General features: G+C 35.0%; 1 protein-coding gene across 22 annotated transcripts in view; it reads right to left on the reverse strand.

The window, feature by feature from the left end:
* The window catches only part of NRXN1 (neurexin 1), a 1110252-nt gene that overhangs the window by 938090 nt on the left and 149102 nt on the right, over positions 1-23060 (reverse strand). The window contains exon 1 of one of the 22 annotated variants that reach the window (XM_077915368.1): positions 7101-7116. The exons of the other annotated variants lie outside the window; for them this stretch is intronic. The gene's annotated coding sequence lies outside the window, so the exon portion shown is untranslated. Of the gene's footprint in view, positions 1-7100; positions 7117-23060 lie in introns of those variants that run through there. 22 annotated transcript variants of the gene reach the window in all.

Below are 23060 nucleotides of genomic sequence, written 5' to 3' on the forward strand. Positions count from 1 at the left end.
GTTAGATATCAAAAGGCTGGTTGAATTAAGCTCTACATATTCATCAATAGGCACTGCCAATAAAGACACAAGTAAAGCAAATTAATATTTTTTAAAACTCTGTCTTTGGAAAATTTCTATGTGGTTTTGATGAACAAAACACTAACATAAGAAGCAGTACCATTGTCTCAGTGTTTGGGCACAATCATTCTCAAGGACATCTGTGCTGTCTTTTCAAACTGGAAGGCTGCTATCTGAATCAAACCCAGACTCCTTTGTTGGGGGAAAAAAATCTGAATTTTGAGGTTTCCATTTAAGTTGAGAAACAGCTTTCTCTCCTCAAACACAAGATGCAATTTATTTTACAGTGAGATTATCAGCAGTGATTGGCTTGGAAATAAAAAAGCCTTGAATAAAAGCATATCAAAAGGCTACTTAAAAATGTTGTTCTTTGCTAAGGCAATGGAGCACACTATATATTTGCAGATCATTCTATTATAATTTCAGTCATACTATGCAGACTACTTAAGCTCAAGCTATTTGACACCTGAAAATTCCAGGATTTTATTTTAGAAATCAAGATGGTTGAAATTGGACTTGTAAATATGGTATCTGCATTTCAATATAAAGTTGTACCATTTTATCTAGAATAAAACTCACCCAGCAAAATCTCAATGCAACAATGATTTACTTAGGGGCCCAGAAAGTGGCTATCGGTAGAGATTCCATTTTTCTCAGATGAAAATATTGAGTGAAGTGTACTTCCTCCTTGATAGGAAGTCCAACTCAGAGATAAACTTTTGATGGATTCATTAATAGCCTGGCCTGTAAATCTTATCTCCACTGAGATCTTAAAGCAAATGGCATCATTCTTTCATTATGCTGAGGCCCTTACCATCCTGTTCTGAGTCAGAGCTTCAACCTAATGGCCTAAGAGTATTGAAAAAGTGAAGACAAGAAAGGAAATACATTTTCTTTTTTTTTTTTTTTTTTCTCTCAATGCTCACTTTACATGTACAGTTATTGGCTCTGGGTCCAGGGAAGTCTTTGGTCTCTGCATACAGAATTCATCCATTCTATGTCTTACAATACCCCACCAGATCTCTTCATTCCCCCAAATCACCAGTGCCTTTAGCAGAGGCTGGAGGTAATGTAAAGAAGTGAGATTTAGCAAGAGGGGAGAAGGAGAATTTCTAAATGTTAGCTGAATGCCACAGTACACTGTATCGTCTTGTTAGGTTCAAATAAGAATTATTTCTAGGGACAATATGGAATTACTGAAAGCAAGAAAAACAGGTAATTTTATAGAAAAACAAAATGATTATTCAGAGAAACAGAAGAGGTGTAAAAAAAAAGAGGAAGTCTTCAACATCTGTTTTTTGGGGTGAGTGAAGGGAAAAGTCTAATAGAATCATATACAAATGGGTTTTAGGTTTCTGTGTGTGTGTGTGTGTGTGTGTGTGCGTGTGAAAGGAACAAGTTGGAAGGGTGCTGTGGGGAAGATGTGGATAAAATGCTTGTCATTGATAATCATTGCTGGGAAAAAAAAATAAATCATAGGATATACTCAACTCTCCCTTTCAAGTAACTTGAACGCAAGGAGAAAAGCTTCACAATTTCACATTTTTAATACTCAGAATGTCATTTCCTTCTAAAAAATGAATGTTCTTGCTATATTGGATACATATTTATCAATTAAAGCTAGAGCTAAATATTTATGTTTATCCCCTTATAAACTGTGGACACTAATACAGCAGTCTTTTCCCTATTGCAATCCAATTCAGCATAGGAAACTGTCCTCATATCTTGTTCTTTCTAAAGCCCTTATTATATAACACAGTTTGTGTTTTTTTAGTTTTTATTTTTGTCTTTGATTTTGATGAAAAAAAAAAAAAAAAGATGGGGATGCCTGGGTGGCTCAGCAGTAGAGCGTCTGTCTTTGGCTCAGGGCATGATCCTGGAGTCCCGGGATGGAGTCCCACATTGGGCTCCCTGCGTAGAGCCTGCTTCTCCCTCTGCCTATGTCTCCACCTCCCTCTGTATCTCTCAGAATAAATAAATAAAATCTTTAAAAAAAAGATGGATGAAGACCTCTGGTTATGACTCTACATCAATCAACAATTATTTAGTGATTATCCACAACATGAACAGTCCACTGTACTAAGTTGATTTGGTGATAAGAGGAAAAAGACACTGTTTCTGACATAAACAACATGTCAACATCAGGAAAAATAAAACCAAACTGTGAGGTAAGTTAATTATCTTTTTAGCTGTCTATTTGTTTGAATTTTTAGAACCTCAGATCCTATACTAATAGCTTCAGCCCAATATTTTAATTCTACTTATGGACATCAGAGGCTAAACAAGATTTTTTGTTGGCAAATTGAATTTAAATTTAAAAAATGTAAAAAACAAAACAAAAACAAACAAAAAATAAATAAATAAACAAGATTTTAGGGAAGGGGAAATCAGAAAAAGACTTTGGGGTTTAAGGGGTGGGCTGAAGAGGTCCTTAAAAGGCCATTTCTCATCAAGAAAGCAGCACAGGCAATGGCTTAGACCTGGGATTTAGGTGGGTTATCTGGCCACTTGGGGAGAGGACATTAACCTACCAAGCTGGGAAGGACTCAGGAAGCATAGGCGACAGAGACAGGCTGAGGGATCCTAGAAAGTCAGACAGAGGAGTTTATATTTGATACACAAATTATTCTTTCGTTTCACCCTCACTGACCATTTCCTGAGTCCCTCTCTAGGCCAGGTCCTGCACAAGAGCCCCAGAGTGAGACAAACAAGCATGGCCCAAACTACAAAGAGTAGAGACTAAGACTAAAGGGTCAGACTTGGAACCCTATTCAGGTTAAGTGTTTACAAATTCAACATAAAGAAGGAAGAGGAAGAAAACATTCTTTATCAAGGAGAATATGATCTTCAATGTCACTCAGTTTTATTTCTGGTAAGATATTTTATAAAGGGGTTTATAATATTAAAATAACAGCACAGGAGTTTCAATAAAATGTTTCCTTTTAAGATACTCAAGGAAAGAACAATGAGCCAACTTTAAGAAGAATTATTGGGTTTATCAGATGACTTTTCTGAAATGATTATCAAAAAGACATCTGATCCTTATAAAGACTAAGATAAATAATTATACCACTGCAGTAATTTCAGGTCTGAGCTGCTTCCTGAATGCTGCCCCAAATAAAGGTCTTCAAAACACTTTCCAAATATGCTAATTAGCTGAGTGGGTTTGTGTGTGTTTTAAACTATATTGAGTTTCGGAGCCAATCTGCTTCACAGTCAGCTGAGGGAATAAAAGCACAGCTTGATCTGAGGTTAGCAGAGCAAAGGACAAGTGCATTTTGTCCCCTTTTACACCCTGTAGCTTCACTGTGTGTCTGTGCACTACTCTCTGAAGATTAGGCTGTAAACGCCCATACTTTTTGAGAATTAAACACAAAAGCTTTTGATATAAGGTATTTCCTAAAAATATCCGAAAACAATTTAATGCGTTCTTGAAGCTGAAGCACAGAACTACATTTTCCTGTCCCTGTCCACTGTCCCTTCCCACCCTATTACAGTGATTTCCAAATGAATAGCATTGGGTTGATTGCTTATTAGGCTGAATAATGGCATAATTTATTGTAGAAACCCTAGTCAAATATTTTTTAAAAAGGCAAAATCCTGCTGATTTATCAAATTCTTTTGAGACATAGGCTTTATGTGCAATAAAAATCTTCTAGAATATAGTAAACTTATGAGATGGGAGATTTTTGTCTCATTGGCACGAGCATTTAAAAATAGAGCACCACACCTCAGGTTGAAATGTCAAGCCTGAGATGACTGTGTTTAGATGGGTGGGCAGGACACCTAAGTTAGTCTTAAATCAGTGTGCAAACAGCAGGACTAGTGTTTCTGTATCTCTACTGTGCACAAGTGTCCACCTGTCTTATTCAATTTAAACACAAAAGGCTATTAGTCCTTTTGGGTAAAAAAGGTAAGACAGAAAAAGAACCTCAGCTCATTCCTTTCCCTAGGTATTTGGACTCACATACTCAATCATTCATTTATTAAGGAAATATTTATTAAGCACTGACCAAGATCCAGGTAATATTAAATGAACAAAACAGCAATGAACAAAAACAAATATTTCTGACCCTAATGAAATTTTTAAAAGCTATGAGTCAAACAAAAACATGAATTTCAGCCTGATTTCAAGCTCCTTGAAGTAGAGTACTGCCTTTTAATATTTTCATTCCCCAGTAGACTAGCTGAATGACTTATAAATAATAGGCACCTAATATATAGAAAGAAAAGGAAGTTTTAAAATGAAGATTATAAAGGTTAGTTTTAAAGTAATAATAATTACTATCATTTATCAAAATTATACTATGTTCTGAGCACTGATTGCTCAAAAGAATCTTTTGAAGTAAAATGACAGGTGGTACTTGGGAGGAGAACCTACAAAGAATCTGCAGATCTTCTAATACTGCCCTGTAACAACCATTTCTCATGGGAAACTGATACAATTAATAGACTATTGATTTTCAGGAATGCATGCTAAGATCTTTGGTCCTCTTCCAAAAGCCTACCTAGGTCAATGAGGAAGAATGTGCAGCATCTGAAAGATCTTTGAAAGTTGGTTTCTGAGGAGTTGGTTTCTTTTACACTACATTAAAAGCAATGGTTTTCAAACTTTTTGTCGGCATCAGAAGCCTGGAGAGATTATTATGACACAAATTCCAGGGCTATGACTCTAGAGTTTCTAATTTAGCACATCTTAAGTGAGGCCAGAAATTGGCATTTCTAACAAGTTCGCAGGTGAGGTTGATGCTGCTTCGTCTGCTGACTGATTTTGTGAGCCACATATGGGGAAAAGCTCTCTCTAAGAATGTATGCTTGCTAATTCTTTTAAAATGGGGTGAATGGGGGGAGATGAACATGATGATTAGGGGACAACTGGTCCCTCACTCTCCCAGACAAAGTAAAAGAAAGAAACATACAGATAAAACATTAAAGTCATTTAGCTTAATCTCTGAAAGAAAAATAAAAGGAGTGGAACAATTGTCTCCTACATCCCGTCTCTTGCTTGTACTTGCAGAGCCCAATCAAAAGCTGCAAGCAAAGCTCTCTGGGGTTCACCTTTTTTTTTTTTTTATGGGGTTCACCTTTATATCAAAGTGAGCAACTGCAGTTTTAGGGCCCAGGGATAGGTGGAACTGCAGAAGACAGCTAGGAGCAGCGCAAGGAATATTCGGGTGTTTTCTGCCAAAGTGGTAACTGGGGGATAAGGAGAAAGAAACCCTTCTGACTAGTCTTGGTCTCTCAGTATCCTGCAAATTCTATTCCATTACTAAAGAATAAAAGTATAGTCTTATCCAAAAAGAAGGACACTCAAATTCTGAAACATCCTAAGATTAGTAGATTCTTTTTCATCTTCTTAGTTTTACAAACAAGAAAACTGAAGCTCAGAGTGGTTATGCAGCATCACCATGGTCACAAAACAAGGAAGCAAAGAGCCTGAATTTAATCTAGATCTACCTAGTTCCAGAGACCATGTATGTATCCATCGTATTGTTCTAGTCCTGGCTACCCTATGTGGTCTCAATTTTTAAAAATACTATTAAACTATTATTGACTACATACTATATATCAGGTACTAATGTTTAGGTTAACTAATTTAAAAATAATCCTGAGGGGATGCCTGGACGGCTCAGTCAGTTAAGTGTCCAACTCTTGATCTCAGGGATCTTAGATCCAGCATGAGGATATTTGGAAAAAAAAAAAAATCCTAAGAAAGAGGTATCCTATAATTCCAAGTATACTGATTTTAAACATTGAGGATTAAATAACTTGTCAGACCTTGTAGAACCAGTGGCAGAAAAAATGAACCCCAAAGCAATTTTACCTCAGAGCTAGCATTTTTAGATTTTTTTTTCTTTCTGTATAATACCAGTTACCCTCCACGATTCCTCCAAATTGGTCTGTCTCTCACTCCTTATTTCTAATTATGTTTCTATGAAATTAGGTCCTCAGAATAAAATTTAATATGTACATGAAATATCCAAGAATGTAAAGATACCTACTGTTGAATACCAATTATTATAGAAAGGTAGGAAGAATTCCACCACATTGAAACTATGGCTGATGGCTGCATTAGGGATGATTTATATCTATATTAGAGTTTCAGTTAATGTGAAATGAAATGTAGCCTTACCTTTTCCACTCTCAAAATGAAATGAACCTGAATAAATTATGAATTGTATACTTTCCAATGACAGCTTTTTTTTGCAGTTAAATTGATTAAATAAATGTTATCATCCAATGATGAAGAAATAATTTTCTTGAGATAACTGACCAGGCAATAGAGTTAAAATTTCCTAAAAAACAAAACAAAACAAAACAAAACAAAACAAAACAAAAAACAGGAATCATCCACTCTGACACAACATGAACTGTTTTTAACATAAAGGTCATTTTCTTGCAGTATACGTGGCTATCATTACAGTAGATGTTAAAGTTTTCAAGTTATGGACTCTTCCCTAACTTCATTTAACAGCATGAGTAATAATTTATAATTCACATGTTTCCTTAAGGGCAGATATAAAGTCAGGACAGGGAGGAGAAAGGGAAAATAGTGGTTAACAATGGAATGCTTAGAGTTAAAAGAGAACTAGTCCTTATTGGAAGTTATGGAAACCAGAGAGAGGTCAATTCATGTACTTCAGAAAATTTCAAATGGCTACAAATTCACTGGCTCCACAGAAAACAAAGGACAAAAAACAGAAAAGCAAAACAAACCAAAAATTATAATTCTTTGCTTCCTTAAAGTCCAACGAGATAAGGAGAAGGATCTCTTGTGGCACCATCACTAGTAACTGATAACACAGTGCAGGACGGATTCTGCCTTTTCTCCAATACGTGTGCACGCTATTTGTTTGCATCTGTCTTTTGAGAATAACTGAAAGGAACCACCTCTAAAATGTTTTATTTCAGTAATAAAATTCACTAATCTAGCTCTCTGAGGCAGTCCACCCTGAGCTCTGAGTTGCAGAGGCACATTTAACCTGACTTTGGCATCTCTCCCGCATACTACCCCTAGCAGATACAGAGCGCATTCTTACCTCAACACATCTGTCCAGGGGTCCTCCAGCCGACTCCTCAGCTGTGACTGGGTTCTGACTGGTCAAAGCACCGAGTCCTAGATGCTCACTGTCCCTATTAAGACCTGTACTTGGGAGTTCTTGAGACTCTATTTTAAACACCTGCTTAGATGGCTCACTAAAATCAACGGGGGGTTTTTACTTTCTCACTGACATTGTGCAAATGTTCATTCACTGAGGGGAAATGGCTGAGAGGGGACAGACGGAGAACTGTGAAGAAATTAAAGGACCTTTAATGGATTAAAAACAAAAAGCCATTCTGCTCTCCAGGGTGCACATTTATTTAGCTAGATTTGCTTAAAAGTATTCTCAAGCTTCCAAATTCAATAGACCAGAATGACTTTAAACAGTTTTTTTTTTTTTTTCTGGTCTCCTGGAGAGATATGCCTTTATATGATTATTTTAATGAGAATTATCTATCAGGTAATTGCAATGTAAAGCTAATATAGAAGTATGGCAGAGTATGTGAATTATGCAAGTCAAATGTCTCCAGAGTATCTTGAAAAGCACTTTGGCTACATTTTTACGTCTAACTAAACACTCCAACAGGCACGGGAGTTATTACTCTTGGGCAAGATTCATAAGAATGGGTAAAATTAAAAAGTATGATTTTCTGAAAGATTTGTGACAGCAATTAATTTTACAAGGGACGCATTTCCTAAATCCCAAGAAAACATATTTACAGTACATAATAAGATGCACTTTTTAAAGAGAAATGCTTCCACTAAAGTTTATAATGATCTGGACTACAGAAAAAAATATAATTAAATTGCTTCTTTACAAGTTCTTTTAACAAGGTAATTTAATTGCATTTTCACCAAACCTGGAATAACTTTCAGTCATTGTTCAGGTTTAACAAGAATTACAGAAACAGAGTTTTTAAAAGTTCTATAAATAGGAATATTATCAGATTTTTATCTTTGAGGATTATTATTGTTGTAGACCAATGATAATATTTATATTCTTTTTTTCTTACTTCGTATTATAAATGCAAGCCAAAAATTAGAGACTAATTGACCACATTTTATTTCCATTTTGGCAACAATTTTCCTATCCTGATGGTCAGTTGAGGAAACATCGGTTTATCTCCTCCCCACCCTCAGTATATACTTTTGCCCAAGAAGTGCCTTAAAATTCAAAATATAGTCATAAAGACAAAGGGAAGAACTAAAAAAAGTATTTAAAAAAAACTTATCATCTTTGAAAAAAATATTTCCTAAATACTAATTGGGGATTTTAAACCAATTTCTAATGTAAAATGACAATAGTTTAAAGATGTAAATAAGTTAATATTCCACAATGTAGAAATTGCTTCTTAGTCAAGGCCCATTCTTCTTTAGGTGCCTCAGATACAACTATATCATATCACTTTTCCTTTTTGAAATGACATGATAGGGAGGCCCAGATGGCTCAGTTGGTTGGTTAAACATCAACTCTTGATTTTGGCTCAGGTCGCCATCTCAGGGTCCTGAGATCAAGCCCAGCATGGGGCTCCACACTGGGCATGGAACCTGCTTAAGATTCTCTCCCTCTCTCTTTGCCCCTTCCCTTCACACATGATCACTGTCTCTCTCAAATAAATAAATTGACATGATATACTTTTCATACTGACATGTGATAAAATTCTTGTAATGCAAGAACTCTTCAAGTTTAGTAATAAAACAATAACAGCCTCAAAGAATTTAGATGACCTGTGAGTCCTTTCTTTTAGGAAGACAGAAACTAATTTACTATAATGATCTTCAAGGTTATAGGGATGAAATTATTATTTATGTAATAGAAGTATGAGGAACTAATAGGCAATACCTTTATGATGACAAAATTACTCCTATTACCAACATAACCACTACCACCAACATGACAATTTAATTTTCCTTTTTTAATTTTGCTAAAGAACAGATGGGGAGAAAATGCTATCAGTTAAAGTATACTGATTTAAAAGTAAACCAGAAAAAAAAAACAAACAAACAGAAAATCACTAACCACATAAATATTAATGCTTAAATTACTTTGAGGACAAAGGAAAGTTAATACAAATAAGAACTAATTCTCATGTTAAATACACGTTAAATAAAATTTTAAAAAACCTTAACATGGAACTCTGACCAGTTTCAGAGGTTTAATCAGTGATATAATTACATATGTAGCTACTGATGACATAGCCTAGAAATTTTGTGTTAGAAAATCATAATAAAATTTTACTTTAACTAGTCTATCTAATTAAAAATACTTATGTCACTAGATTTTGAATTCCAAAATGTCAGGTACAATGGATTATACCCCTAATATCCACCAAAATCTAAACATTCTTAGCTGTTTTAGGAACTCAACAATGTAAGTTGATTTGAAATTTCTAGTTAATTGACAACATAAGGCATTAAAGTTGAAGGACACATTCTGATAAATTAGTTAAAAGCATTATTCATTAGTTTCATAAACAGTTCTAAGCACCTCCTCTGGGCTAGGTACCATAAGTTTTGTGAATGCAAAAGTGAATAAGACATTTATTTAAAAGCTCCTTGGATTTTTGTTTGTTTTTGTTTTTGTTTTGTTTTTGTTTTTAAATAGGCTCCATGCCTAGCATGGAGCCCAACATAGGACTTGCACTCAGGACTCTGAGATCAAGACCTGAGCTGAGATTAAGAGTTGGATCTTGACTCTTGATCCAAGAGTCAAGTGACTAAGTTTCTAACCCACCCAGGTCCCCCAGCTCTTTAGTTTTTTAAAAATAACTTCTTATAAACTGACTGCCATTTCTACATAATTCTAGGTACCTAAAATGACACTGTGATTGATTCCTGAATATTATAAAAATTTACTGATAGATCAATAACATTTAGTCACCAATGTTGTAAACTGTTGGACCTCTGTATAGCATCCCCAGAAGTTCATATACTGCTGTGAATAAAGTCAATGTATTTTGCTGAATGATGTGCTAATGATAATTTGGGGGCACAGTATGATTTTAAAGTGTATTCTAAAGATATGCACACTGTGTAAATATAGTGTTAATCACATATTTTATTGAAAAAATTTAATTTTTCAAAATTAAACAATTACCTGTAGTATATAGGACAAATCCCTAGTAATTAGAAAAGTCAGTTGATCTTTTTTTTTTTTTAAGATTTTATTTATTTTTTTGAGAGAACAAGAGAGAGCATGAGTGGGGAGGGGGCAGGAAAGCAAAGAGAGGGAAAATCAGGCTCCCCATTGAGCAGGGAGCCTAAGGCTGCCTTTCCCAGGATCTTGGGATCATGACCTGAGCTAAAGGCAGATGCTTAACTGACTGAGCCACCTAGGTGCCCCTAGACCTTTCATTTTTCTAATTATTCTGAAACATATCCAGAAATCTATGGAAACTATCTTAGGTATAGATGTTTTAGTTTAATTCTAAACAGCAGTGCTCTCCTTTCTCTGACTTTACTTCTGTATATTCATCAATTTATCACTTAACATAACTTGCTCTTATATGTTTGAAATTTTACAAAGAAAATCTTTAAAAGTTCCACATTATCCTATTTACATGACTATCTTTGAGGTTAACATGGATATGCAGGCTGTCAAATGGGCTTAAAAGGCTGAGAATCATACAACATTCTAAAAAATTGTTGTATCATTTTAAGCAGGACTTTATAAATATGAATAATAAATTATGCTGAGTAAATTCAATAATCATTAATTCAGTTTTTAAGAAATATGTAGGCATATATAATATTGCTAGATCTGAATATGCTTAAGGATGTCTCTGATAAAATTCTAATTCCATATTTATTTAAATCAACTTTTCATCTTTCCTGTAGAGGACTGGGAGAAAGGAAAAACTCTCAATACAGAAAGTCTTTAAAAACATATCAGGGAGCTTTAATATTCTCAAGAGGGATGATGCAAAAAGAATTTCCAAATACAAGGATTTCCTTGGTTTGAACAGAGATGTCACATTCAAGTACTTTATTCATCCTTTAATGCAAATATATTAAACGCTACATCCCACACATTAAGAATTATACTATTCTTGGGGCGCCTGGGTGGCTCAGTTGGTAGGGCAACTGCCTTTGGCTGGGGTCATATTGCCAGAGTGCTGGGATCCAGCCCCAAGTTGGGGGTCCCGGCTCAATGGAAGCCTGTATCTCCCTCTTCCTCTGCCTGTCGCCCCCTACTTGTGTTCTCTGTCAAATAAATGAACAAAATCTTTTTTAAAAATAAATTAATTAAAGCAAGACGTTTTTACTCATTTGAAGTACATATGCAGTTAACTGTAGTTAATCTGTCAAATAAATTTTAAAAATCTTAAATAAAAATAAGAATTATACTATTCTTAAAAAGCTCTTTGTGGGATTCCTGGGTGGCTCAGTGGTTTAGCACCTACCTTCGGCCCAGGGCATGATCCTGGAGTCCCAGGATCGAGTCCCACATCAGACTCCTTGCATGGCACCTGCTTCTCCTTCTGCCTGTGTTTCTTCCCCTCTCTCTCTCTGTCTCTCTCATGAATAAATACATAAAATCTTAAAAAAAAGCTCTTTGCATATAATGTTCAGTAAGAAACTGCATTCTTATTTTTAATAGACTTACAACATGCTTTTTTTTTTAATGTAATAAAAGTAAGTCATTTTCATTGTAAAGAAATTGAAGGGACACCTGAGTGGCTCAGCAGTTAAGCACCTGCCTTCAGCTCAGAGCGTGATCCTGGAGTTCTGGAATCGAGTCCCACATAGGGTCATAGGGTTCCTTGTATGGAGTCTGTTTCTCCCACTCCCTATGTCTCTGACTCTCTCTCTCTCTCTCTCTCTCTGTGTGTGTCTCTCATGAATAAATAAATAAAATCTTAAAAAAAAAAGAAATTGAAAAATTTAGAAAAAGTGTAAAAAAATAACCTCTCATAACCACTACTCAGAGATATCTTATCTTTTTCAAATATTTCCCCTACATTTCTCCTGATGGCATAAATGGGTTATTATTCTATATTACATTTGCACATTTCTTTTTCTACAATGAGACTTTTATTCAAGGAAGAGTCACTAACCTCCAGGAACGTTCCACTTAGTGGGATAGACAGATGTGATACCAAAAGATTAGCTAAAATGTAACATGTAAAAATGGAGAGACTGGTCTGTAGACAGTACAATGTAGATATACAGAAAGGTCCATCCATCAGTCTGGTGAATGGAAGACATGATAGATTCAGCTGAAGGTTGAGGAGTATGCACAATTGCTGAGAGACTTCTGATGGAGGTTGGGGGTGGGAAAGAAAGCAATGGGACTGGGCACTTTGGGTCTAATGGAGAACTTAAAGATGTTATAAAACTACCAGTAGAATGCTAGAGCACCATTGAGGCCTAAGGAACAAAGCAGAGGGTGTTGGGGTTATGTCTTGCTAAGTAGCTAGATCTTTTGTCTAGGATGGTGGTCAAGAAAAAAAAAATTACCATGAACAAGAAATAAAAAAAAATACACTCTCACTGCTGATACCCTTGAAAATCTTCCTCTCACCACTCTGATGTCCAATGAGTCCCTTCCAACCTCTACTGTATGCCTCAGTTGCCATAGGGGTATAGGATACACTATCAGAGCTTAAAAGATTTTGGAGGTGACCAATGTTTTATCTCTAGGGTAACCTCCACAGTGTCAAGATCTAGTGCTAAGGGGATGCTCAGTGTAGTCAGGGTCACAGACTCTGAGGCCAGATTAGATGGCTTAGAATTCTAGCTCCATCACTCACTGGCTATGTGGCCTTGGGCCAATTGTCCTATCTGTGACTCAGTTTCTTTACATATATATAAAAATATAAATAATAATACCTAACTTTTAAGGCTGTTATAAGGGACGGATATGAAAACATTTCTGAAGTGCTAATGATGCCTGGCACATAATAACACTGTATAAATTGTTGTTAAATAAAGCCAATATCCCCAGAGTATCAGGGAAAAAATGTTAAACAAACAAACAATAATGTATTATCTAAAATTCCTGCTATAGAACACAATCCATGTGTTTTGAGGCAATTGCTAATTCATTACACAGTTATTTCTAAATGGTTTCATAATCATAAAATGTGTCAATCTAACATTTCTATGGATGAATTAAAAAGGTAAAGCATCCAAGTTGATTTTAATTGAACTCATTTTAAAGTCTGATAATTTTGGGGTAGCAGTTTTGGGGTAGCAGAATACATAGGTTCTGAGTTATTTCTGAAATGGGATGGGTCTATGCTCTGAATTACCACAGTCTCATTTTAGAGAACTTGTAGAAATGCTCAAAAATACCTGCATTCTAGAATATTTTCAGCATTACATACAAATTGCTTAATAAACTGCAAAAGATTGAGTAATTTTTCAAAACACCCAGACTGCAGCTGTTAGATCATTATTATTCCAGAAATTCTATATTATACATGGAAGAAAAACCCCACAAGTATCTTTCTGTATTTATAGCCAAAGGCTGGTCACCAGAGATTTATGATACTCTGTGATAAACAATGCTGACCTTGCAAGTGGCCCTAGGAAGAGAGGAGTTTCAGATTCCATTGAATGAAATAAATTGCTATTAATTATGGTACCCAGCTTTGACTCCAGCCTACCCCACTGGCTTGTGACCCAGTTTTTAAAAAAATTCTTAATTCAGTCTATAATAAAGCTCCCTGAGGGCAAACAACCTCTTTCTTACATGTTTTTCTGGAGCCCAATATAGTATTTTGGCATATTACACCTTAAACATGTTTAATGAGTATTTGTTAGTTAAAAACAAATACAAATGTCATCAACAAAGCTTGTTTTGTATGGGAGCATCAGATATTTTGGAAAGAAATATTAGCTCAGATGTCATCCCTACTTCTTTCATGTATCCAATATTTCTACAAAATTTCTAAGAAATGGGTAATTCTACTTATTTTTTTTTTCCTAGGACAACCTTAAATAGTCTAAATTGAATCTCAAAGTAAACACATACCATGATGTCAATTCCACGTCATGTACTTTGCACACATTAGATAAAATTCTTACAATCATTCTGCAAACTGGATATTTTCCATTCCTATTTTATAGATGAAGACACTGAGGCACCAAGTGCCCAAAGGTCACAAAGGGGATAAGGGGAAACTTTAGGATCCTGTTCATCTGCCTTAGCTTTGAAATCATCTAACTGCTTAGGATCTTACCTTGAGAATATTTTTTGATAAAATGTGGAGTAAATGAATCTCAAAATAAATGTTACATTCCTATCCCAAATGAAATAGTGATAATAAAATGAAGTACTTTATTCCCTTTTATTTTTTTTTCCTAGCAAGAGATTGTCTTTCTTTTATTTCCATGGAAGGATGCATAGTGAAAGAGAAAAAAATCTTTAATACCATCGACAGAAAGACGTTGAATCCCATTCAGTTCCCTGTGGGGCCCTTCCTTCACAGGAATGGGGACTCTGACCATTAACACATAGCTACCATTTCGATTTTTTTCAGTCCACTTAAGCAGCATGAGAATCCTTTACATTTTCAAATACTATGTTGAGAAGAGGGAATCTGTGTGCACCAAGGAGATGTTTGTGAAATGCATATTATCTGTTAGAAAATTATCAAATGGGAGGAGTTAAAGATTGAAACTGGTCTAACCACAAATATAAAGTATGTTAAAAAGCTATATCACTTGCTCATTCCCCCCAAAAGGTGGTATTTTAAGTTAGTATATGTAAAATATTTTTATGCTAGCACATTTTGCATACAGCAGTTTTGTTTTGCTTACCTAGAAAATCCTCTAGTAATACCAAGCCTTTTGCTGAGACATTCTTAATTCTTTTTGTTGTTATTTTATTAGCAAAACATATTTACAACTTAATTTCTTGTTATGTGGAGTATATTTTCTTGGCATGACTACACAAAACTTTGAATTAAGCCAAACTAGGTTGTCCCCAAACCTTAGTATACTACATTTGGAGATATAAAGTTCTATTGATATAATCTAATATAGTCTCAAATAATGAGATATTCCATTAAAAAGCTGACACATGCTTAGGATATGATAGTTCCTCAGTAAATGTTAACAATTACTATTGTTGCTGCATTATTATTATTACTATTATTATTTCCACATAATCAAATCTCTATGCTAAAATCTAGCATCTTTCCTCCAATGCTTTCCTCTTTATAGCTTTCAAGTTTATCCTTAGGAAGCAAGATAAGCCCCTTACTTTATGCCTATCAATTACATAACATCTTGAAAACTAAGTTGCTCAATAGTGATTCTTTTTGAAGATTTTATTTAATCATTGGAGACAGAGAGAGAACACAAGCAAGGAGAGCAGCAGGCAGTGGGAGAGGGAGACAAGGCTCCCGGCTGAGCAGGGAGCCCAATGTGGGGATCCCAGGACCCAGGGATCACGACCTGAGCCCAAGGCAGACACTTAATTAACTGAACCACCCAGGTGCTCATCAATAGTGATCTGATTTGATTTTTTTCCAAGTACTTTATACTGTGGGATTCTGTTAGAAGTTAGTATGAGACCAACAGAATCAACAGTTTGGTAGCTAGGCACAAAATCTCCAGGAATTGTGATTCTAAATTGGCAGACAGCTAAACAGTTAAACTAAGCTAATGGGTAGCAGAGGCAAATAACACCTCAGTTAATTTTTCTGCTTTAATCAAATCTTATCTCGTGTTCCTAGAACTATTTAATAATAGCCCAGAGTTGAAAAGGTGAGAGACTCCCGGATCTAGTACCAACTGCAACTAGACCCAGCCCAATCAAGCGCCCCAAAGGATTGAAAAACTAAGCAGAAGACCTTCCAAATGGATGGAATCCTATAATTCTGTGTTGTTTATGAGACTGACTAATCTAAGCCTGATTTCTAAAGGTCATGTTGTGTGTATTTGCAGAAACAGAACAGAACTATTAAGACTATCCTTTTCCTACGCCTCATGGATTATAATTATTCAATGGGAGAGCATGATCTCAAATAAAGTTCCCACAGTTAAAAATGTTGAAATGGAACATATTTCTTTTGCTTGGTGAATGTGACTCAGCCTAGACAAAAAAATAAAATAAAATAAATAAATAAATAAATAAATAAATAAATAAATAAATGTTGTGTTTTTTTTTTTTTCAATTTAATGAAAATTTTGCAAGGATTTTTTTTTTCATAAAGCACTTCCAAATGTCTATGACATTATTATAATAATGAAAAATTCCACTCCAAAGTCACAAAAAATACTATGGTCTAGTGATAGGAACTACTATTTCAAATATTTATTACATGCTTTACAATTAAAATGCAGTTTGGGAAACATGAAGAAAGCAGAATGAGTAAGGGTTAGTGTCTGATGTAAATAAAACAGAAATCGTTGCCTTTTGGTTTTCTTTGGTATTTCTTTGGCTATATTAAATGCATAGTAAAATACCAATATTTGTTCACAAGTTCCCCATTTCTTTCAAAATCCTCCTTTCACATAACTTATACTAAGCATCTATGATTTTAATGAGATAAAATATGCTGGTTTACCACAGCAACTGATATATATCCAAATATCGCCAGCTGTCTCAACACCGTCCACTGTTCAATTTTCATATTTTTAAGCAAGAACATGGTAGAAAAGACAGACATCGAATTTTTATGTACTTAGGAGACAATTAGACTTATTTCCAACTAATCCAAGATATTAGTGTGGTAAATGAGTCCTGAAGATCATACGTAAGACTTATTTAAAACAAACGTGATTCTTTTATTGCCCAAAGAGAGTTCCTGGTTATATTTTGTAATACTTTTTTTTTTAAGATTTTTATTTGAGAGACAGAGCACATGTGCACATGAGTGAGTGGGGGGAGGGGCAGTGAGGGAGGAACAAGCTGACTCCATGCTGAGTGTAGAGCCCTACGTGGGGCTCAATTCCAGGACCCTGAGATTCCAGGACCCTGAGATCATAACAGGGGCTGAAACCAAGAGTTGGGTGCTCAAATGACTGTGTCACCCACGTGCCCCAAATATTATAATACTTTTGATAGTTATTTACTTCCCTTTTACTCCTTCCACATCCACAATAGTAATTTTTTACATTTAATTTTTTTTTTTTTTTTTTTAAAGATTTATTTATTTATTCAGGATAGACATAGAGAGAGAGAGGCAGAGACACAGGCAGAGGGAGAAGCAGGCTCCATGCCGGGAGCCTGACGTGGGACCCGATCCCGGGACTCCAGGATCGCGCCCTGGGCCAAAGGCAGGCGCTAAATCACTGAGCCACCCAGGGATCCCCTACATTTAATTTTTATTGAAATATTCGTATTTCATTTTAACTAATTTCTATCCCTCTTTTCCAATTAGAACTTAAGGAACTCATCTGCAGGATGGTGCCCTTGTTGAATGTTGACTTGCTTAATGGAATATCCTTTAACACACACAAACATACAAATTTTTATTTTCTCCTATAACTAGAGCTCTGTGAAGAAGCTTTAGAAACACCAAAGTGTTTAGCAGGCCAGTGAAAGGCTGATAGGGAGAGTAAAATATTCAACTTTAACAGATGAACTTTTTGCTCTACCTCTTCAAATGCTGAACTTTTTTTCCAAACCCAGGTCAAATGCCACCCTCCTCACACATATTTTCTAGACCACTGCACTGCAGTGTTTCCTTCTTAGTTTGAACTCCACATGCTTTCAGTCTTTGACAGTTTAACAGATAAATATATATACACATATGTATTCTCTATGCTGATCTTTTATTGTTTTCTGAATTCATATTTTGCCCTTCTGCTTAGTCTAAGCTTTCTTGAAAGTAAGGTAATGACTATATTTTATTTAGAGCATTTGAATGATAATAAGCACGTAGTATTTTAGTAAATACATATAGATGTCTGCCTTACTATAAAGTCATACTTACAAAGCCATAAGTGAAATTTGTTATACAGTTAGCAACAAGCCAGAGGGTGCTTAGCAAAGTCATGTTCTGTGGGAAGGATGCAAAATCCAAGAACATTGGAGAATTATTTTTCTTGGCAACAATCTACTTAGATGAAGCCGTATAGGCATTCTATAAATGTTAACTGATTATGATCAACATATTTTACTTCCAAGAATTCGCATCCAACCAGCTGCCACACCTTACCTCCAATATAGATTCCAAAAGGACTCTAAATCAGTTTTCAAAGTTTGCCTTCCCTCCTTCTCTAAATTCTGTTTTTGAAAGTAGGAAGCATCATGGTAGTGAAAAAAGATACTGTTTTAAATATATCAAAGTAATACAGTAAGTGCCTTGAAACAAAGGGACTTCTAAAGTTACTGTCAATACGAATCAAAAACAGGAAAAAAAAAAAAAAAACTAATGCTGCCTTTGTCAAGTTCTACATTGCTAGAGCCCACTCTTAATGCTCAAATTTTCATCAGTCCCAGCTCCCCTCCCCCTAAAACCCACATGCAGCTGAGTTGACATTTTGAATTTTTTCTGTGAGTAGAGCCCTGTGAAGAAGCTTTCAAAGTTTTAGAAGGTGCAGTGACTTTATTTTTGTTTTTGTTTTGTTCAGTAGTTTCTTTGATCAGTTGCAGAGCCAGATACACAGATCAGTCTTCCTTCCCCTATACCATAGGGGAAACAGACAGCAGTTCCTGTTTTGTTTCACTTTGTTTCATCCTTAGAAGATAGGCTTGATATACCAGCTTTTTATAAACACTGTGTGTCTAGAACTCCAGGGATCAGAGAAGCCACCAGCCCCTCAGAGTGATGGAACTACAAGGCTTTAATTAAGGAAGAAGAAAATGTACATTCATTGGTACATGTTTTCCTTTATGCCAACCACAGAATCAAATAAACAGTATAGGTTACTACACTGTGCCTGAGAATCTTTTAATAGATATACATGGGAAAAGCTGTCTTCAGAATCACCTGTGCCAGATTTGTAAATTCATCAGGTACTTTTTTACTTCCCTCACAAACTCTAATGTACAAAGAAATATTTTAACAAAGTTATAAATATGCTATTTCTACAAAGTAGAAGACAACTATTTGTGTTTATATTTTAGAGCACTATAATGGTTAATTCTGCATGTAATTTGACTAGACTATGGTGACCAGTTATTTGGTCAAACAGTAGTTTAGATGTTGCTATAAAGGTATTTGTAGATGTGATTAACACGTATAATTACTTGACTTTATGTATAGTGGATTACCCTCCAAAATATGGGTGGACTTCTTCCAATCATTTAAAGACCTTAAGAGCAAAGACTAAGGTTTTCCAAAGAGGAAGGACTTCCACCTCCAGACTGCAACACATAAATTGTGCTTGGGTTTCCAACCTTTGGACTCAAGACTGCACCACCCTCTTAGATCAATCTCCAGACCTGCTGGCTCACTATAGGGATTTTGGACTTAATAGCCTCCAATTACATGAACCAATCTCATTGAGTCTCTCCATATAGATAGATAGATAGATAGATAGATAGATAGATAGATAGATAGACAGATGACTCTCTATATACATAGATTAATATAAGCACTGATTCTGATTAATATAAGCACTAAACCCAATGCCTAAAAGAATCTGCATATAAGCAAGTCAGGGCAATTTACTAGTCTATTTTTAGTTGTTGCTAATTATTTTTCTATGTGAGTGTGCAGGCCAGGCACTAGTCTATATAGTATGCCAAACAAAGGGTTGGGGCTAAAGAGCCCCAATAAATTTTTTTTCTTTTCCTCTGTAGTGTTGAAAATGCCTTTATAAAAAGCAAATCTCTTCATTGAATAACCTGAAATCAGCCATATGATGGTGCAGGCAACACATGAAGGTATAAATGAAAAGACTAAGATAGGATATAAGTTGCAGGAGGGCAGGTGGGACTTGCTTGCCAAGATACTCTTTCCCAGTTTTGCCTGTGGTCTATTCTTTGAAGGGATAGATATGTAATTAGAATTTTGTTTCCACTGTTGCTTTTCTTGCTATTCTGAAGTGCCTGGGTGTGCCTAGAGGCATCTGTGGATCTAAGTATCTGTTACAGGAAAAGAATCACGTCAAATCGTGTTACGGTCCTAATGCTACAGAGAATAGCATTAAGAAGATGCACTGAGGCATTCTTTTACTTGGGACTGATCTCTGGCATGTTCTAAGTTCTGCTATGCAAGAGTCTACAGAAATTGTGCCATGGGAGAAATAAAAATACATTTTTCAACATTGGTTAAAAGATGCCTTCTGTCCCAGTACTCTGCAATAGCAATAAAAATTAACTCCACGGATATAGAAAACCATGACACAGACAAATAGCTCTCTTTGCTACAATTCTATGTTCAGGTATGGGGATAACTGAAACATTTTCTTTGCAGTTAACAACACACCCAAAAAGCAAAGGAGCTGCTTTTTGTTAAATAATAAAAGAGTGGTACAAGATCAGAATTACAATGTTTTATGAAATTATTTGCAATTTACACGTGAACTCTTGGGAAATTTGATTCCACTCACACAGTATCAGGCCATCTCCCTGTATTTTCTTCTGGCCAACAGAAATTAGGAGTAGTATTCTGAAAGGCCAAGATGATGCTACATTTTTTTGTTGAACAAGTAAAATTAAACTCAAGAAAAATACAAGTATCTGGTGATAGCAGTTTTGATATACTATAAACCTTTATAATCCATAAGCATTAGAATATACATTACATTAATTATTGTATGTCCCACAGAGCAATGCATAAGACCTGGTAGACAATCACAAATATTTGTCACATCAACAAGTGAGCATTTTTTTTTAAAGGGTCTCATTTAATTTTCATTGTGGTTTCTGAGGTTCTTTATATTAAAAAAAAACAAAAAAACTTGGCTTCAAATGGTCAAAAATTTGCCTTTGGTTATACAGACAGCAGATTGGGCATTCATCATTTTGTTTTGTTTTCAGAGCAACAGAATTTTCTTCCTGACACAAAGAAATGGAATTTGACAGTGATCGCCAATTGTGGAACCTAGGTCTATAGAAATATACTGAAAATAATTCTGTGGATCACTCAAGGAAAAAGATAAACCATAATATGGAGATGAAACATCAATATGGGGATGTACGAACTTGAACCAACCAAAGCTGTCACAGATAACAAGCTTTATACAATGCCTGTACTAAGCCCTTACTTATATAATTATGACTGGAGAAGACACAAGTTGAGGTAAGATATAATACTGCCAGGAAACAGGTAAGTCAAAAGGTATAGACCAGATTTGAGGGCTGACTGTAGATTATTAAGTAATGGCCTGCTATCAACTAAATGAAATCAATTCATTAAATCAAGCTCAAAACTTGATTCAGACAATCTTACCTAAAGTTATCTGAAAATAAGCCAAAAGTGGTATTTTTTTAAAAAACAAAAATTTGCAATTAAAGAGTCCTCTCTGCTTAAAAATATATAATTCATTAAAATCTCAGACAGATAGACACATCTAATCTAATCTTAAGCATTTCCTAGAAGTTTTATCTTGTTTTCTTTAGCAATCTATTCCCCTTTGCCTCTAAAAACAGAGTATATATTTGCCTCTAATACATTATGTTACAAGATACACACATTTATCCTATGTTTTTGCTTTCCTAAAGAAATATAAGAGTGCTTATATATATAATAGTATCTAGCAAGCTAAATACTATTTAGCCATAAATTTTCCAAAATACAGCATTTTCCTTTATTTTAGTTGGCCATTTCTACTTTTCTTATGCAATATTAGTAACTGAACATTAAGATGTCTTTGTTCTCATGGTGCTGATGAAAGTAGTACTGAAAACAATGAAACACAACTAATTCTGTAAGGAAAGATAGCTGAAGTTTTCTCTCTTACCCAACAAGATTTCTGAATTATGGAAAACAAGGTATGGACAAGATCAAACAGGACTGGGGAAGTGTTAGACTCTGGGAAGTCCAAATCTATGTGCTAATTCATAAGCCAAATATAATGACTATGAAATTTTAAAGAATTAAAAGTACATGAAATTTTCAGTAAAGGGTAATGATTCTCAATAGAAAATAATGACATAAATGCTGCAACAGATTCTTGAATAATACACCCTCTTTCAATAAGGCATCCACCAAAAGCATGTATCATTCAAAACAAAGCACTGTCTCCATGAAAAATGACTTAAAACCTTTTAGTGGAATTTGTGATTTTCTAGACTGAATAAATTATACTGCCTAGCATATCAAAAATCAATTTCCTAACGTCAGTACATATATTCACTTACACATTTCCTTTAAGTAAAACATCTGATTTTTTTTTTTTTACTAAAATCAGACACAGTTATATCAAATTTAAGACCTTTATTTCTATATTTGTTTTTACCCTGTTGCTCTGGTACAATGTTAAAAGTATACAATAACTACATTTACGAAGTTCCTACCATTTGTCAAGCATCTTATATATGCATTATCTCTTGCATAAAATACTGCCTTCAGTATCTTAGTAGAAGCAAATAAATTTCAGAGAATTTAAGTAATCGTGGAGGTGACATGGCTGGTAAACGATAAAGCTAATGATTAAACTATTGTTTATTGGACTCCAGTGCAATTTTTTTCTCAGGCCACCCAGAGAGAAACAGCAAACCATAAAAGTCTTTGTAGGTACTTGGTCTTAAACAGGGAGACTGAGGCCAAAATCACTTAGCATGCAGTTAAAGAACCCCTGTACACCCACAGTATTTTTATGGTCACCCTGAGGAGTGTTCCAAGTTCCTAAAAAATAACAATCTTTGGAATTTGGGAACAAGAAATTGGAATTCATAGGACTTCGTGGGAATTACTTAAACCTGAGTAAGTCTATATATTTAATAACTTTTTTGTGTTTTTGCATAATAACAAGTGACCATGATAACCAGTAAAGCATATTTTTGTGACAGGGTTATATAAAGTTTCAGATATATGTGGGACTAGCTTTGGCAAAACATATATATATATATATATATATATATATATATATATATATACACACACAC

Source organism: Canis aureus, chromosome 11, assembly GCF_053574225.1.
Source record: "Canis aureus isolate CA01 chromosome 11, VMU_Caureus_v.1.0, whole genome shotgun sequence".
NCBI classification, from domain to species: domain Eukaryota; kingdom Metazoa; phylum Chordata; class Mammalia; order Carnivora; family Canidae; genus Canis; species Canis aureus.